At 41.9% G+C, this 14,836-nt stretch overlaps 2 pseudogenes across 1 annotated transcript; both read left to right on the top strand.

Annotated features, from left to right (window-relative positions):
* The first annotated feature begins 2,168 nt into the window (after window positions 1-2,168).
* On the top strand, window positions 2,169-3,235 carry LOC147882699 (uncharacterized; annotated as a pseudogene).
* Window positions 3,236-4,804: 1,569 nt separating this feature from the next.
* LOC147882698 (ras-related protein RABE1c-like) lies at window positions 4,805-7,289 on the top strand (annotated as a pseudogene). The gene is made up of 10 exons (XR_015543853.1): window positions 4,805-4,862; window positions 5,046-5,176; window positions 5,329-5,387; window positions 5,529-5,601; window positions 5,679-5,778; window positions 5,867-5,967; window positions 6,041-6,106; window positions 6,292-6,354; window positions 6,508-6,600; window positions 6,683-7,289. The product of XR_015543853.1 is annotated as a ras-related protein RABE1c-like (transcript).
* Window positions 7,290-14,836: the final 7,547 nt, after the last annotated feature.

Here is a 14,836-nt window from a genome sequence, read left to right as displayed (position 1 = left end):
CCAAACTAGTCGGACTACTGTGTGGTGGTCTTAAAACATTGATAGTTGGTAATATTGGCATATAGATTCACCCTCGAATGGAACAATTTGAAAATTTGCAATTTGTGCCTATACAAATATGTTTAAATAAATCCAACATTATTTACAATTTGGTATTGGTTCTTTTGCCATGCACTTTCTTGCTATATGTCTCATAAGCATGTCAAAGGTCATTGCATTTCATAATATATAGCATCAAACCCAATAGCATGCCCTTTGGCCTATTTTTATTTCGAAGCAATTTGGGCCACATTGCACTTGCTTAAGGGAAATTGGTATATCAAATCTTATTGACGTGTATTGCTCTAGGGGGGAAATCGGCATTGGCTAAAATTTTTGATATCCCTACACACTTTAAAAAAATTTCACCTCCTGCCCTGCAAATCTTTGAATATTAAAGTGCATCCTCTTCCTTCCACACTGTAACCTGCCCTATGTAGAGTCAACTCAATGTGACCTCCTTTTGGTTTGACATTATCTTCTTTACTCAAGTAAGTTCTTTACTTGTATCATAAGCTAGCTGTCTCTATTTTGGTGGCGGTTCACTGATTGGCTCCATGGCATCAATGGCAAGATGTAGCTCATCATGGCTTGCAAGAGAGTCGGACAGAGGCTATGACATAGGAAAGCTAAAAAGCTTGGTCAAGACACAAGGAAAAGATTATGGGGCGAGTAAAGAAATGGAACATTATCAAAATGGTAACAAAAGACACTTTTGCACATTTGTTGAGGAAGAAACAATGAGAAGAAAGAATAATCCTTACAAAGTAGCAGGAGGAGGCTATTGCAGATGCACACATTTGATCATTACCATTCAGACAAAGAACACGAGCTGTGGTCTCACCATTTGGTGGGAGCATTTGAGGCAGTAACATTTGGCCATTTAGGTGAATACCAGCCTTGAGTCTTCACAAGCTTTAGCTTGCATCCTAAAATTCATAGAGTGACACCCCTCTCAATACCTCAAGAGATGCACACCCAAGAGATGATGCTCTCTAACCTAAGAAATGGCCTACAAAAAGTGAAAGGGGTGCACAGGTTAGATCAGCTACTACTAGTAGCTGCAAAGAGGGTGACGTTGCCTATGTTGGTATCCTCTAAAAAAAAGGAGAAGTGGCTTGGGCACACAATGTTGAAGATGTTGTCAATCAAAAGGACCAACATGGCTCCAACGGTTGGATGCAGAGCAAAAGCAATGCAGGATCATCCCTATCCAAGAAGTATTTGGGCTTCAACCAGAATGCAAGAAAAGGAGAGACAAAAGTTAATGATTGAGTGACAACTTTTTGGCATGACAATACAAGAGTTTCTCCAAATAAGAAGAACATCTATGAAAAGCAAATGGGACCCAAGGAGTGGGACAAGTACATCATACACATGCCTGATACAATGTAGGTCAATGGTTTCCTAAACCATCCCGATGATTGTCTGTGAATGAGTTTAATAATTTAATTTCTAGTGATACAACTAGAGAATAATCATGTAGGTTTTTCCAATAGCATGAATGAACTGGTAGAGTAGCCAAAGTGTAGTATAAGAATAAATTATAGAAAATTCTACACAGAGGAGGCATGTTGCCATGCAAAGCTAGCAAGAAGAACGTAAGATTGTCAAAAGGAGGACCTGAGAGCATCAGCTTATAAAAAAGTTTGAGTCAACCTAATGGCTTATAGGAGCACACTAGGAAAAAAGAAGGAAGTAGCTAAGACAACCAATCTGAAGCAGATGGCGATCAACCAAGGACAAGAAGGAGCAAGCAAGTTGACAAGAAGATAAGATGTGAGATTCCAAAGAAGAAGAAATGAAGAAGCCACACCTAAAGTGACAAGGAGGGCTAGAGCAATCAAAACAAAGTCGAGGCGGTCAAGGAGAGAACTATAAACTATAAGGTCAGCATGAAGGCTTAAGGCAAGCTGAAAAAGAGCTACGAAGGCTTAGGAGGAGCTAAGTACAAGTAGAAGGGCAAAAAATATGAAGTTGCAGGTGACCAATATGTTTTTTCATGTTCCAAGTGTAGAGCAAAGGTCAAGCAAAGAAGGTTATGATTCAGGTGATGAATCTTTAAACTATTAAAAAAAACAGTCTATATGTCTCATCATACAAGTGTTTTGCTATTAATATTCCAAATTATGATATTTGAGGGAGATCCTAGAAACCTAGCCATAATATGTCATTGGGATGGTTTTCAAGCTGCAACAACTACTCAAAAAGAGAGTGCAACTGTCTCTGTTGTGTTCTTGAATGGAGGCAAACAATCATGCATCGGTGCATTACCTGTTTTGTTTTTGCCCTTTTCTCAAATTGAAATCGAGAAGAAGTATGGAGATGTCCTTGGATCTTTTTTGACACCTCTTGCACTAGAGCTAGAGTCATCATTTATAGATGGTTTTGAGGTGAATTATGCTGTTCCTTTTGATCATATCTGTGAAGGATTACCGGTTAGTAATAATGGCAAAGTTTTGCTACGAACAATGCTCATGCTGTGGACTAGAGATCATCCAGCTCAATGTAAAATAGGATGTGTAATGAATGGAGGTCAAAGTTTTTGTAGACGTGACAAACCTATGCATCTTACTCAGAAGGACCTAGAAGAGTAGGCCGATACATGTATGACATGAATAGATTACAAGGGCGATATCCACCACAAAAGAGAAGTGTTGATGATATGTATAAAAGCATAAGAATTTCTAGAAGGGCAACCACAAAGGAGGATGCAAAGGTTATCCTAAGGAATGCTAGCTTGTCGGGTGAATCCATACTCTCGCAGTTTTATCACATGTATGGATTTGACTTGTCAAGAGATCTTGTTTTTGATGTTATGCATGTACTTCCATTAAATGTTTTCAAAAAGTATATCAAGGGATTTTTCAGCAGGGCATCGAATCGAATGTTAAAGGGCATTGATGCAGCTGCCTTGGAGGTGAAAATAGCTATTCCAAAGAGTTTATTACATGAAGGACGGTGGCCAAGTCAACCAAGCAAATACTATAGCTCTTTCAAAGCTGAAGAATATCAAAAGCTAGTGCAATGGTGTCTTCCACACATCATCATGAATGTGGTGGAAGAAATCCCTAGGGAAGATATTGATATTGGGATGTTGGTCGTGGATATAGCACACATCTTCTATAATTACAGCAGAGAAAAAGGTTGGTCTATTGAGGACATGGAGGTAGTCCGAAACATTTTATTGGCATGACGCATTTTAACAGAGGAACACTATGGCCCTAATTCTTCCCCTTTAGAATATGTGGCAGGTATGATTCATGTTCAACATGTTTCTAATTGTAATGTTGTCATGTAGTCAAAGTGGAGACTAATTTGATCAATGGATTTATGTTCATAGGTTTTGCAGAAATATTAAATAATATTTGGCTTGCAGCGGAAATCATGATATTTCTAATTGTAATGTTGCCATGTAGTTAAAGTGGAGACTAATTTGATCAATGGATTTATGCTCATAGGTTTTGCAAAAATGTTAGATGATATTATGCGTCACGGAAATCATGATGTTTTTTGGTGCTACGTATTTGAGAGAAGCGTCTCAGGTTTTTTGAGCATACCTACAAATAATAGATTCAATGAAATGACCCACGCACAATATCAATGTAGATTGTTGTTGACACGTGTCTTGCTTCAACTAGAGATTGATAAGGATGGATTGATGCCGCCTCAACGATGCTTCTCTCTTATTCATGGTCTATTGGTCTTATCGGAAGGATGTATGAACATAGCAAGGAATCCCTTTGATTGTGCACATTGGCACAAGGCATGCATTCTGGTAACATCATCTCTAGAATCTGCAAGGGAGTACTGGTCAAGTCGTGACAAACTACCGTCTTGTCCTTGTAAGAGCTTGGCAAATGAGAAAGGAATTTCGATAAGAGATAAAAAATCCAAGACTCGCATGTTGAATGATGAGGAAGCAAGGATTGTAATGCAATGTTATCAGGAAAGTGGCAGATGTATGGAGAGTGATGAAATGCATTTTCCCAGACCTGTAGTACCCTATACTAAAATATTTTACAAAGGAGAGAAGTACAGCGTTGGGGAATATGTCATTTGTTGATGTACGCAAATGATGCTGTGGAAAGGCAGAATAAAAACAATTTTTGCACATGAGTTTAAGCATGAGATGTCTATTTTTTTCTCTGCAAGTTTCTTTGAGCAAAATGGAGACAATGTGCATATAGATGCAATCACGGGAATGAGTGTCCTAGAAGGGTCAAATGTCTTTAGTGGTATTAGACATATCGGTACCATCACACATAAGTTCTTCTTATTGTGCAACAAAGGAGAAGGTGGGTTTATAGCTTATGAGTTAAAAGATCACAATATCCGTAGTCGATTGCTGCAGCCAGGACTGCCAGGTTGTGCCCCTCCATGGTTGGAGGTTGGAGATCTTGTCTTGGCAAGGAGGAGGACAGATCAATTCCAGGAAGCTTGTATTCGGAAAGTTCATGTGGAAAGTAAAAAGGTTCAGCTTGCATGGCTATGCTGTCGTACGAGGGCTTTGAATTTATGGACAGTTGAAAGTGAAAGTGATGAATGGCTGCATTGGAATTGCTGCTTGACTTTATTACATAATTTCAAAGTTGTAGAGACAATTACTATGCAGAATCATAATGAGGATAATGTCACTCCAACAAAATGGCAACAAGTGAACAATGAATTGGTAAGTGAAACTGTATTTATTTTGCAATATTGTGGATTTTCAGGATTTGTTACTAACTTCTGAATTTATTTTGTGTAGGCACAAGATCATCAACCTTTTTGAATTTTTTTCTTTGGGAACTACAAAGAGTAGCATTATAGAGGAATTGCAGGTATGTGGCCTTTTTATTGTATCCCAAGAAGGGTGTGTCTTGTTTTGGAATTTCTATTGCTGTAGAGGTCTTATCATTCCCTTGCTCACTCAAAACCGCATGTGTTTGGAGAACATGGCTATGAGCTGCTTTGCTATTTGTTGTACGGTCATGCCTTTGACATTATCGCGGGTGCTTGTCAAGGATGTTGTGATATTTATTTGATGCTGCATGCCTATCTTTTACTACCTCCTGAGCTGAATGACATTGGTGGAAAAGATTCGGCAAATGACTCAAATCCAGTAGTACAACGGATGTGATTCATTACTTCATAGGTAATCTGTCCGATGTTTTCTTGATCATATACTCCAAAGGTTGTGCCCTCCATGTCTTCAGGAAATCCAGATAGCGATCGTATTGTTCAAACAGATTTTTTCTCCACACAGAGCTAAAGCAGGCTGATAAGGAAATAACAAATTGTTTCCAGATGGAGTCTTTCATGGATGTACTTCATTGATGACATACATCTAATGTCTGAATTTCAAGGTATCCGAAACTGCAAGAAATTGAATAGAATGCTTCTGACAATGTAAACAAAGTTTTGACATGGCAAGTGACATGGGGCATAAGGAATGCTTCATGATTTTGTGCATTGCATGTGTGGTGAAATGTGTACGTTCGTGGCAGGTGTTGGGAAGAGTTGTCTTCTGCCATGCTTTTCGGATGATTCTTTCACGACAGGCTTCATCACTACCATAGGGTAAAACAAGACAATCATTTGATCTACTTAATATGCGCATGGATCGAGAGTCTAATTCATCATTTGTCACATTTCAGAATAGACTTCAAAATAAGAACGGTTGAGCTTGATGGGAAATATATTAACTGCAAATTTGGGATACTATTGGCCAAGAACGATTTTAGACTATTACCACAGGTAGGAAATTGAAGAGACTACAGATTACCTTGTTCATTTACAGGAGCCGTGATGGTTTTATTGCTTAGCAAATCATTTTCTTTTCTAGCATATCATCAAGGAGCCATGGGAATCCTTCTTGTATACGATGTGACGGATGTATCATCCTTTCATAGTATCCTTCCATTACTTATTGTAAACGTTTGTATGGTTTCTGGGTGCTGGTTTTTTTGTACTTAACGTCTACAATTCAAGATATTCGAAACTGCAAGAAATTGAATAGAATGCTTCTGACAATGTAAACAAAGTTTTGATCAGTAGCAAGGCAGATATGGATGAGAGCAAGAGGGTAGGTTTTCTCTTTAGGAGATCTTGATTCATACAGTTCTCTATTTAAGTCCAATTTAGATTGGAAAGATTTTCATATGGCACGTGACATGGGATATAAGGAATGCTTTAGACACTTCTCTTATTAAGTCTTGTTTAGATATTCATAGGCCAGAGTCTTTCCTTGTCAGTTTCTTGGTTTGACAGGCTGTGCCCACGTCACTTGGTCAAGCACGTGCAGATGAGTTTGGAATCAAGTTTTTGGAAACTGTGAGTGGGCTCTCTTGTAAGCTGGAAATAGCTGAACGTCTTGTGGATGGAAATTTTAAAGGCAGATGCTGTTTTATGGTAATATGTCGTTTTAGTTGCATCAGCTGTCAGTATTAATTTTGTCATTTGTCCACTACTTCTTTTGGGGGGTAGGGTGCCAAAACAAACAAAAGTGTTGAGGAGACATTTTTTGCCATTGCAAGGGATATAAAGCTGCAGCTTGCAGATACTAACTCTAAACCTGAAGTGAGTTGTCTTGATTCTCATTGTTGTCAGTTCTAGCTAATGCATTGAGCTGGGTGGATATCTGACTTGACCACATTTGCAGCCACCCGATTTGAAAATCAAGCTCGATCTAGGCAGGGGTCCATCGGAGGATGCACACTGCAGTTGAAAGCGAGGAGCTTGGCTGTAATATCTTGGCTTGTCTTAAAATTTTCTGCTTGCATTCAGAAGTCTGTCTGATGGCAGCAGGAACTGTTGAGGGCTTTGTCAATGATACTCATTGTAAACGATTCATATTTTAAAGTGGCCTTCAGTGCAGCTACTAGCTTTTGAGTTGAAATCCACATGGACCCAGCATATGGAGAGGAATATTTTCAATTTAACATATAATGCACCTTGTGGATGGTAAAGCAGCATTGTGTAATGGTGCGTCATCATTCTATTGTGTTGCAAAGTCTGGGGTTCTTCCAGGCATGTATTGCTAGGGAGATGCAGGACCTTTTGTGGGTTCTGCATTGTTGTTTTCAAATTTCTAAGTAGGACTTGAATTAGTTTGGTGTATCTAGTATTTTGGTCACCATAATGCCTTTTGAGCAGATGTTTTGGGTTCCTACTACCTCCACAAATGGACAACACAACAGATTTATTGCGTGGCCTCTGCTACCTCCTTGATTTTGCTGAGGATGCCTTAAATTGATGGGATTTAGTAAATCAGGACTCTTCAACATAGTTTTTTGAAATAATAGCTGGTTTGTTTTCCAGTAAGGTGTTACTTTTACTAACAGTGTTTCGTTGTGATAGTGCTTTGGTTTATTTGATCGATTTTCAGTAAGCTGCAAGCCATCGGTTTATTGGCACTGATGTTAAAAATATGCTATTGAAATTAGTGTCATGAGTTAACATGAACATTTAAGAGTTTGCCCGGTATTGCTTAGGATAAAAACTAGCGCCATTAACAGGAACTAAGTCTGGATTGGTATAAGGGTTCAGTTGGTATATGGCTTCATTGTTTTGCATACAGCATAGCGTACATTGTAAGATCGTATTTACATTTTAACATTGTAAGATCGTATTTACATTTTATGGATCTTGCTACGGAGGATACTCAAGTGAGAAAAGCTACAATTTTCACACAAGATTGGATCGAGGATATTTGTGGAATCTTTACACATGAGAATGGGTGAGTGAAGAGAAAAATCCATTTGGATCTAATTCTCATATGGGACTTCTGATTTCCCTTAACATGATATGAACATTGAATACTCCCATATGGGAGATTAAGATTCCCATATGCGAATCATGACTGCATGAAAACTCCCATGTGAGAATGTTTTCTAAATTTTGATTTTTAATGTGGGAATAGAACAAGGAAAAAATTAATGATGTCGGAAAACTATTAATTTTGTAATTTCTAATTCTCACATGGGAATTTATTGAGATGATATGAAAATTGGATATTCACATATGGGAGTTTAAGTTTCCCGTATGGCATAATGTGGAAAGAGATTCCCATGTAGGAATATTGTATGGCATAATGTGGAAAGAGATTCCCATGTGGGAATAGAAAAAGGGAAAATTAATAATGTGGGAGTATAGCAATATGTAATTCTCATATGGGAATTTTGATTTCCCTTAAGACGATATGAACGTTGGATATTCCCATATGGGATAATGTGAGATTCATGGTTGCATAACAACTCCCATGTGAGAATATTGAGTTTTAACACAAGGGTTTTTAAAATTTCCCTTTTCAATAGGGATTCCCATGTTGGAATGGAACATGGGAAAATTAATAACGTGGGAGTCAAAGGAAACCCATGTGACAAACTCATATGGGAACTACTTCTATCCACCACCGCTATTCTCAAATACCCTGATTTCCAGAAACCTTTCTTGTTACGAACAGACGCATCTAATGAAGGTTTGGGAGCTGTTCTACTCTAAGAAAACAAAGGTGAACTTCGTCCAATTGCTTTCATTAGCAGAGCACTCACTTCTGCAGAACAAAACTACTTGACTATAGAAAAAGAACTACTTGCTATTGTTTGGTCATTTTTCAAGCTTCACCCTTATTTACATGGTACTGATGTCACTGTTCAGATTGACCATCGTCCTCTCATTCCACTACTAAAAAAGAAACATCCTCCGGGAAGGTTGATGCGTTGGATCCTTGCTCTCCAGGATTATTGTTTCAAATTACAATATACATCAGGTAAAAATAATGTCATCGCTGATGCTCTGTCCCGCAGCCACGAAGTTCAACAAGTCCAACAAATACATCCCCTGGATCTAAATCTCCGTTTATCTAGTACACCCGATTCTCAACTTCCCCATTTTCAAATCCCTTCTACTGTCAAACCAATTGACTTGTCTACCTTTCCAGCTATACAACAATCCGATACTGAAGTCAGCCAGATTGTCTCGCGAATCCGCAGTCCCAAGTTTCATCCTGATCACACACGTTCTCAAATCAAGAATAACCTTTTGTTTTTCCTTTCACCACATCATGAACCTCATCTTTTCGTTCCACAGTCCGTCCGCTTTCATATCACAGACTATTTTCATTCACATCCACTTTTCGGACATTTAGGTGTTCATAAAATTTTAGACGTCATTCGCACATAATATTACTGGCCCCAAATGAGACCTTACATCACTGCTTTCCTTCGAGCCTGCCCTGTGTGTCAAGCCACTAAACCTTCACACTCCAAACCTCTGGGTTTCCTTCAAAGTATTCAAGTTTCAAAACCGTTTGAGCTGGTTGCGTGGGATATCATTGGCCCTGCAAATACAATTGCCAAGTTCCTCATCGACACGCCTGTCCTGCAACTATTTTGTCCGATCAAGGTTCCAGTTTCAAATCTCAAGTCATGGCGGTTCTTGCCAAATGCTTGGGTGTAACATTGTCTTTCTCAAGTCCACATCATCACCAAACAATTGGATTAACAGAGCGCCTCAACAAAACTTTCAAGCAGATGATTCGTGTCTACATCAACCCAACCCACGACAACTGGGACCAGATTCTACCATACATATTGCATGCATACAGGACAACAGTACAAGCCTCCACTTGAATCAGCCCCTTTAAAGCCCTCTATGGAAGAGATCCGCAATTTCCTCCTCAGCTCCCAGATCTGGCTATACCACCAAAATTCCATGATGCAAATGATTGGTACCAACACCTTCAGCAAGTTCAACCAATACTCAGATCATCACTATTGCGGAACCTCCAAATCGCCCAAACTCGTCAGCAATGTAACTACAACAAAGGACGCACAGATGTCACGTATAATGACGGCGATTTGGTCTCAGTCTACTATCCTGTTAGGCCTTACAGAAAGCTTCATGCATAATTGACTAGGTCCCTATACAGTTCTCAAGCAGCTTCGTCGCTACACCTATCAGCTCCAGCGGCTCTCAAATGGATCTGTTACTTGTGCTCACGTATGTCGTATAAAACCGTTTGTTCGGGTTTTCACCTGAAGGGGCAGGTGTGAAGGGGTATGACATGTCACTATTACGTGGCACTAACAGTTGTGACCGATTCATACCTTTTAACATGCAATCCGTCTCCTGTGGCGGGGATGAACGGATTCTCTTCAGATCGCAGCATTTCACAATATATATATATTATAACTTAAAATAATATTTTATTAAATATTAAGTAATATATTATATATAATAGATTATGTCTCTCTCTCTCTCTCTCTCTCTCTCTCTCTCTCAGGGGGTGTGTGTGTCAGATTTTGCCATGTCAGACCGTTGCCATGCCAGCTACTGCCATGTGGCCCCTTTGCTCCTCTGCGCCAACTCTGCCATCTCGTGCGTCACCACGTGGTCTCAGTATCCCTCCTCTCTTCCCAAACCTCCTTCCCCCTCCACCGAACCTCCTCCTTCACCCCCTGACCTCCCGCGAGGCTCCCTCCTCTTCTTCCCAAGCCTCCAGCCTTAAGCACGTGGCAGGTCTGAGATTAGTAGCTGTAGGTAATATAAGAGAAGTTATGATACCCAAATGTAGAGCAAAATACAAAAAGGAGGCTAACTTTTTTTAATTGAAAGAGGTTTACTCATATATTACTCAGTAACCAGCAAAAGACGTTTCATACAAGATGCTCTGCAGATGAGCTCGAACAGCCTCATCAGGCCAACTGACCACTAGCCATCTAGCCTGGATAGCTACTTCCATTATTGCCTGTTTACAAGATAGAGAGAATACAACATTTCTATTAACCGAGGCCTCATAACGGGCAACCCAAATCTTATGAGTGTCGCGTATCTAATAATATTTCATAATTGAGATCTATCCAACCCTAGATCAACACCAAAATAGCAGCACCCTTGGAGATGAACTCCAAGTGAATTCCAAGCCCAGAGTCTTAGCACAGTGCAGCCGAATGAGGCTCCAAAAATTTCGCACCCACGAGCACCCCCAGAATAGATGCGTAATGGTTTCAGCAGAAGAACGGCATATCTTACATCTATCATCCACCTGCAACCAAGGGACATGGCTGCCAACTGGGAAATGTCCACCAACTACTCTCCATAGGAAAAAATTCACCTTACTGTAGGGGGTAGCTTTCCAAGCACAAGCTACTCTGCCCCTCCAAGTGTGCTCCAAATCCATTCTTAACCCCATCTGTCATTGAGCTTGGAACCAGTCCTCCTTATGTGCAAGGAGCCAATCCATTATCTTTGTGGTAAGCTTGTGTAGGGCTAATCTCGGCCCCCATTCCCACTCGTCCGCTACTATGGAGCCAAGCGAGGGAAGTAGATTGGAGTTCCATTCATCTGGAATCCTACTCATGATCTCTCTCACCAGGCCCATCTCAGCCTGGGACAACATGTACTTTGCCCCAACCTATAGGGGGGTCATCCAGTCAGCCGAGCAAGGGTCCTAGAGGTCCTCCCAAGTTAGAACTCCCTTTGCTACAATCCTCTCTGCCAGTGCTTCATTCCCAACTGCAAAATACCCTCCACCTATCCACGCAGCTTGCCACCATGGTAATAATCGAAGGGAAACATATGAGACCCCCGCGGGTATCCCTTTCCAGCTAAGCAGCGTGATACCCTCCTTCCACGCAGCTACTAACCTATTAAGAAAGCTGGATTTTAGACAAAGTGGAGCAATAGAAAAGACCTTGGTCCACATGTCCATCTTTGGGAAGTGCCTGACAGTGGTGGTAGTGCAGATTGCCTCCTCAAGAAATCTTGCCCACAGCTCACTGGAATCCAAGAACTGCACCCAGAGCTTCATAAGGAAGGAGATTGAACGTCTCCTCAAGTCAGAGATACCAAAGCCACCTAACTTCTTTGGAGAGCAAAGGATGCACAAAAGCCACTTCCATTTTGTCTTCTTCCAAATGAAGACTCTCAGTTCCTTTTCGAGCAACATCAAATGTGTCTTAAAAAAAGCACACACTGACAGCACGTAAAAAGAAGCTGGGGCCAAGATGTGCCTCACCACTGTGTATCTGCCTAGCAAACTCAGTGGAACCTTGGACCATGCTTCAATCTTTACCTTGAATTTAGGACATGAACCTTTGTCTAATGGAAATGCCAATCCCAATGGGGACCCCAAGGTGCCTGATCACCTGGCCTCTGGGAACCCATTGAATACATGTAGCCCTCATCCGATCCAACGGCTCTCTCCTTGGAATAAACAAGGCCTTTGACTTCTCTCAGTATATCATGGAGCCCGAGGCTTCATTGTGTAGCTCAAACAGCCGAGCACCAGCTTTGAAATTGTTCTCGGTCTACCTTGCAAATGGAGTTTGAGTCATCCGCAAACAACTGTGCAAACAACGGTGCATTGCTCCCAGGGATTCTCATGGGATCAAGTGACCCCCCTGCTATTAGCCTCCTAAACATGGCAAGTAGCGGTTTCGTAACTATGGCAAAAAGTAGTGGGGCCAGGGGGAGCCAGGGGGCGGCCCTGCCTAATGGACCTCCTCAATGCAAAAGAGCCTACCTCTGAGCCATTAATCAGCATAGTAGTTGAGGCATTTGACATCAGGGTTCTGATGATGACAAGAAATTTGTCTCCAAAACCCATAGCTTGCAACACATCAATGATGTAGCCCCATTCTACACGATCGTAAGCCTTATCAAAGTCGATGTTCAGCAGGATAATTTCCTTCTCACTACTCAAGGCATGCTCCAAGGCTGAGATCACATTTAACACATTGTCTTGGATGTGCCTCCCCTTCACAAATCCATATTGTTGACTAGAGACCACCTTAGGGACAAGGTTGGCTATTCTTGCCACTACCATCTTAGCAATTAGCTTGTATGATACATTGAGTACAGAGAGAGGTCTCCAATCTCTGAACCTCTCAGAAGGATAGCACTTAGGAACAAGCCTGATGAGGCCTTTGTTTACTTTGGGAGACAAAGACTCCCTTCCCCACACACAATTGGCGTTCTTGACAAAGTAATCCCTGACTGTGCCCCAGATTGCCAGGTAGAACTCGACAGACAGACCGTTTGGGCCAAGGGCTTTATTCTTCTTCATGTGTAGAAGCACCTCATTGGCCTCCTCAACAGTAAATGGCTGCCCAAGGGCCAACATCTCATCTATAGATAATTTTTGGTCAACACAGTCAAGAAGCAACTGCCTTGCTTCGAGCTTGCTCTTTGAGCTTCTCCCAAAATCGCCTCGAAGGAGGACTTAATGTAAAGGCTGATGTCGTAGTGATCATGGTCATTTTTATCTCAAATCATGCAGATATTGTCTTTGGCTCAATCAGCCTTGAGTATCTTGAATAAAAATGAAGAAGGGGCATCCCCAAGTGTCAGCCATCTGGAAGAGGAGTGGATCCTTGGCCCTTCAGCCTTCTAAAGCTCCACTTGCCTAAGAGTTGCCTCGCATTGCTGCATCTCCAGCATGTCTTGGTCGTTGCTATCCTCCTTTGAGTGTAGAGTCCTCAGTCTTTCCCTTGTGTGGGAGTCTGCCTCCCTCAGTCACCTAGCTCCAGTCTTGCCCAGCCTTCGTGCAACTCAGATCACCGCTTCAACGCCTTTGTCAAAGGCCACAATTGGATCTGGCGTCCTTTCAGCTGCTTACCTCTTGGCAGACTCGAGCAACCCACAATTATCCTCGTTAAGCAATGAATTGTTTAGCTTGAATACCTGTTTCCCCTTTCGGATTGGATTGCTGCCCACGACAAATGATATCATTGTTGGAAAGGTCACCTCCCCATCTGTAAGCCCCCATATGAGGAGAGCATGGGGGAGGGAGACCTAGGGCAGAACCCAACAGAAAAGGGGCTGCCACATAGACAGCATCATGGCTGTCATGTGGGCAGCACATCTAGGACTGTTAAGGGCAGGACACAAGGCCAAAAAAGTGCGGAAGCATGGCTGGGACAGATTGCGATGGATCTAGGCAGGAGGCGCACTGTCTGCAGTAAGTTTTGGGGGGGGACTGGACCCTGTATTTATAGGGCATCTGCCCTTGAAAGGTGGGCCAAGGGCCCTTGTAATGAGTGCCCCAAAAGGGCAGCCCACAGTCCCATAAATGGGGAACTGTGGGGTCGGTTTTTTGTACAGACTGAGTCGGTTTTTGGTACAGACTGCGTCGGTTTTTTGGCCAGGCCCTTGAGGGCTATATAAGGGGGCCATTCAGGTCTCATTTCAACATCACTTGCAGCAGCAGATCCAGAGCAGAAAGGAGCAGCAGGTAGCCACCCTCTGGACCTCCTTTCAGGAGGATAGAGAGGTGCTAGCAGGGCTGCAGACTTAGCCAGGAAGCTGCCCACCTAGGCTGGTTCCCAGACAGCAAGGTGGAGAGGATCATCCTAGACGGAAAGTCTACTTACGCTCGAGGTGGAGCACGCGGACTCTAGTCTAGCGGACTCTAGTCTAGAGATAGCCAGCAGATAGGAGAAGGACTTCTGTGGTAAGATCAGAGGACCACACCATTGGTGGGACTTTGGATCTGTCTCTTTTGTATTGTGTCCATAGTTGTGGACGGAAATATATTATATGGTGGTTTCTCTATCTAGTTTGGTTCATTGTCTATTGATGAGTCTGCACACCTATTGAATGCACATAAGTAAAGAAGTTTGTGATTCCACACCCACACCGCACACTGTGTGAGCTCCTGGGCATTATTTCCGCTGCGTGTACCCTCTGTTGGGTCATTTCTAACAATCATGCAGGGCATATGGTCCAAAACTGTTTGGGAGCGGTCGACCTCGCCCTCCCAAGGGGGTAGACCCAAGAAGCACCTCCACTGAACCAACACAGGTTGAGAAGG

This window comes from Dipteris shenzhenensis, chromosome 29 (assembly GCF_047967505.1).
Source record: "Dipteris shenzhenensis isolate YYH24624 ecotype China chromosome 29, Dip_SZ_1.0, whole genome shotgun sequence".
Lineage (NCBI taxonomy): Eukaryota > Viridiplantae > Streptophyta > Polypodiopsida > Gleicheniales > Dipteridaceae > Dipteris > Dipteris shenzhenensis.
The sequence above is the reverse complement of the archived record's forward strand: the minus strand, read 5'-3'. Positions and strand labels throughout refer to the sequence as shown.